Source organism: Pundamilia nyererei, unplaced genomic scaffold (assembly GCF_000239375.1).
Source record: "Pundamilia nyererei isolate P.nyererei 1_Seehausen unplaced genomic scaffold, PunNye1.0 scaffold00285, whole genome shotgun sequence".
NCBI lineage: Eukaryota > Metazoa > Chordata > Actinopteri > Cichliformes > Cichlidae > Pundamilia > Pundamilia nyererei.
This window is the reverse complement of record NW_005187686.1, coordinates 97,578-102,013: the sequence shown is the minus strand read 5'-3', so window position 1 is coordinate 102,013 and position 4,436 is coordinate 97,578. Positions and strand designations below refer to the sequence as shown.

Here is a 4,436-nt window from a genome sequence, read left to right as displayed (position 1 = left end):
TCCTCCACTTCTGTACCATTGATTCATTAATGCTGTATTCTATCACAGCTGCTCTATTCCCATGTTGTTGCAGTATATTAATGACTAACCTTCTATTGTGGATGGATTATCTCAGTTGTTCTCCTGACTGAAGTTTGGTCCATTTACAGCATCCTGCCATGCGATTGCATTTGGAACCTTCACGTTAACTTTTATCGAGTGGAAAAGTGTTAGCGTTCATCCTCGAGCTTCACAGTTTATGTTATGCTAACACACCTGTGTCGCTAGCCTCATTATATACCAGCTAGCCCAACTTCAGTAACCCTACAAACGTCACTGCTGTTTAGTTTCCTCTCTTCATTTATGTTAGAAGTGATAGCAGAGCTGTACATTTGAATTTTTTCAGAAATCTCTCAGTCAGAACATGCTATACCATGTTTAGGTAACTAGCGAAACTAGCGAGCTAACTTCCGCCAACTTCTAACTCCGTTAAATGTAATGAATTCTATTTTCATGGATGCCTGGATGTTAAACTTCATAGTTACACCTGGTAAAGCAGCAATGCTGATCATTTCATTAAAGACAAAAGTATTTAGACAGTTTTAAACTCTCAGGGATGTTCGTTTGACTTCGGGACTTTATTAAAGGACAGAGTTTAGGACCCAGATTACTCCCAGATTTACAAGCACCTTAGTCTGACAAATACGGCAATAACGACGGCCCGCTTGCATGTTCTACAAAAAAAAAAAAGTGCTTTGTTGTGTATCTGTTGGACAAACACCAAACCAGTTTAGCTGCACCATTTTTACAAAACAATTCTGGCTCATCCGTTTCACTCAACAATCTACTTTCCCCATTCACATTTTCCGTTACCGTGCATTCTCCGTGCTTTTTCGGCGCTGCGCATGCGCGTTTTACCCATACTCTGTCGCGATATGTCATTTTCTTATTGTTGCCTAGCTTTGTACCGGTATTACCGTGAACGGTATAATATGGCCCAGCCCTAATTGACACTAGACAAAATACTTTACAACTCCACAACTTTATTAGTGCAAAAAAACCCAAAAAAACATCAATGTATTTTCACTTAAACAAGCAGTTGTTTTTTTATGTGCATTAAAGTTATATAAAAATGTAACAGTGCAAAAGCAAATTCCTTGCTGACAGTTTAACCAAAAGGCATTTCCAGTGGAAACTGGCCGACATATCCTCAGCATAACCATGTATAATATCTACAAAACTTAAAAAGAGGTTATACACACACAATATGGTAATATTATGTTGAAGCACAGTACGTATTACTCCACGAGGCTCCTGCCTACGATAACCGTAATGCTCCGACAATCCATCAAGCGGTGCGGGTTCGTAGCTTAGCAAAGTCGTACTAAAACATTTGACAGATTTTCGAGCGCCGTGTACGACATAAAGTTTCGAGGTCAGTAAACACAACCAGAATTCATACATAAGGCACACGGGATTATAAGGGGCACTGTCGATTTTCAGAAAAATCACAGGATTGATTTTAAGTGTGCCGTATTTTCCAAAAAACACTATAATAACGACGGCCCGCTAGCATCCTCTACCAAAAATAGTGCTTTGTTGTGTATTTGACGGACGAAAGCTAAACCAGTTCCACACCACTGACGTTGCAGCATTTTTACAAACCAATTCTGGTTCATCCGTTTCATTCAACGATCCGCTTTCGCCCTTCTCGTTCTTTGCCGCCGGCATGCTTTTTCCGTCATGTGCGTATGAAATCAAAGGTATTGCGCATGCGCGTTTTACCCATATTCTTTTGCGATATTTCATTTTCTTATCGTTGCCCAACATTATACCAGTATTACCGTGAATGGTATGATATGGCCCAGCCCTAGTGGGAATCATCGGACACCCAATAATATATGATTGAGTGTCCAATGATATTGCGATTTTTAACTCTTTGTGACATGCCGAGTATTGCAGTAACCTATATTATAATTTCTCACCTTTTTCAATTGCAAATTATGTCCTCAAAGTTAGTCCAGCACAGCAACACCCACTGAGACCTGACATAAATGTTGCCATAAGACACAGCCAGTCTGCTATTGGCATACAGTCTGTTTGTGATAATACAGTTAACTGTGATAAATCAGTGAAAAATCACATGTTGTTGTCTACATAGACACAAATTCACATTTTGCTATTACATTTGCACTCAGCAGCTTTCCTGTTCTTTAGAAATATACCTGAATACAACAGTTTGTTGTGTTGTTGTTGTTGTTGTGCTTGGTGATAAATACTCATATTGAATCAGAGGAATCAGCTTTAAAGTAAAAGCTGCAGGTCTAATTAAAGAAATACAAACATGAAACACCAGTTTAGAGTGTTAAGGACTGCATTGGTAACATGTGCCCGTGTCATTTTGTAGTACCGGAAGGACCCCAATAATCCAATGCTTAAAATGTGGAAAGAAAGAATGATTGAACGTTGCTTGCGAAAAGACACTGGGAAGGTTACATCATGTGACTGAAGCTTCGGTGGAACAATGGGACAGTTTTTGCACCTACATGTCTACCTGACTTGGACGAGATGCCACTGATGTTAAAACCTCAGTGTATTTTTCTTTTCTTTTGTTTTTTTCAGTTCTTTGTTTGTTTGCTTCTTTTTTTGGTTTTTGTATTTTTGTATTTGTTGTTATATTTTTGTGTTTGCTGTTATAAAATGCAAAATCTAATAAATACTTGAATTATTTTAAAAAAGGAAATACAAACTTGAAGATTAATTATAACTTTATAATATTGATAATCAAGTGTCTTTTTTAGGTTACATTAATCACATGACTAAGAATACTCTGAGTAGAAACACTTTTGTTATTAGTATTAGTATTTTGTTCGTATATTCTTCTCTGGGGACCACGGGTTTGTAGAAAATGTGGGCAGGATGAAGTAATAGCCACAAACACACCTCTGATCTGGCATCTGTGGCGTGTGTTACAGTTGTCAGTGACAACTTGTCACACTCAATTTATTAAGTTTAGCTTCACGAATAGTATAATTTTCTCTTTACAAAACATTTCTGTGCATACAAAAAACTAAAACTACACTACCACCCCTCACTTGTAAAACCTTACTTTATAAATTGTGCGTAAATAATCACTATTTAATCAAGTTTAGATACATGTATTTGGAAAACTGTTTCACGTGTGGTCAAATTATTTCGTACGTGTGTGAATGGGAACACGCATTTGTGAGTTCTATTCAATTCACTTCAATTTTATTTTTATAGCGCCATATCACATCAACAGTCCCCTCAAGGCACTTTATATTGTACAGTAGCTCGTACAATAATAGATACAGAGAAAAACCCAACAACCATAAAAGTTACACACAAATCACGGCACATATTTGTAAATCTTAGTTTACGCTTGTGGATGTAAGATAATCTCTCCATAGAAATCAGCTTGAATCTCTGACTTCACGAGGTATATCATAAAACCAGCTGTGCAGTCCCTGAGTGTGGCCGTGGTCTGTGAGGACGATCGGCTCCACTTTCTGGAATCACAGCTGCTCCTCAGAGGAAAATTTAAAGTATATTTGTGGAGGCACCATGCTCCGTAAAAATCCTCTAATCAAGACAACTGATCTCAATCAGGTGACACAGGTGCTTTTCACAGGTTATGAATACACACAAAACATCAGAACACCTCTGCCTGCTCAGTCCTCAACGTGACACAACTACACCCAGAACTGCAGTATGACAGTCAGAGTACACAACGAATATATACAGAACTGCAGTATTACTGCCACAGTACACAGAGCACACACAGACTCGGTACTGTTGTCAAAGTACACAAAGAACTGCACTACTGTTCTTAGAGTACACACAGAGCTGCATTATGTGTGTACAGTGACAGTCTGAGCTGTCAGCAGTACTGCAGTAGTGCTTCTGGGACTTTTCGGTACTGCACTACTCGCGGTACTGTAATATCTACAGTACTTGCCATTTGTCCTGACAATAGCAGTTAGCCGTTAGCTGACCCGGCTAACTGAGCCCGCTCCTTCACGTATCAGTACCGGAACCTGTCCGGATCAGATGCCCCTCCGCCGGTCACATAAACAGCATTTCTGCCCTGGTGTCCCGATAAACCGGAGACCGGTAGCAACACGTCCTGGGAGTGTCCACAAACAAACAGTCTGTCCAAACAAACAGTTAGCACGGAGCTAGCACGGCTCGGCCGCTCTTACCGTCCCGGTTTAAAGTCCACCTCAGGAGGCAGTCTCACGCTAACATCCCGGAGACCCGGAGAAAAGACCCGGGCCTTCAGGGGCGGCGGAGGCCGCTCATCGTCCGCTCAGAGCGGGAAAAGCAGAGTTACACAAAGTGGGCCAAGTTTGAACTTTGAGTCCTTTTTGTTATGGAGGAACCGCGACCGCTGCCGCCGCCATCTTCTTTCTGTGTGTGTGTGTGTGTGTGTGTGT

General features: G+C 40.4%; 1 protein-coding gene across 4 annotated transcripts in view; it reads right to left on the bottom strand.

Annotated features, from left to right (window-relative positions):
- Positions 1-4,427, bottom strand: part of apc (APC regulator of WNT signaling pathway) — a 29,125-nt gene extending 24,698 nt beyond the window's left edge. For all 4 annotated transcript variants that reach the window (XM_005750699.1, XM_005750703.1, XM_005750701.1 and 1 more), the window contains exon 1: positions 4,203-4,427. The gene's annotated coding sequence lies outside the window, so the exon portion shown is untranslated. The remainder of the gene's footprint in view (positions 1-4,202) is intronic.
- Positions 4,428-4,436: the final 9 nt, after the last annotated feature.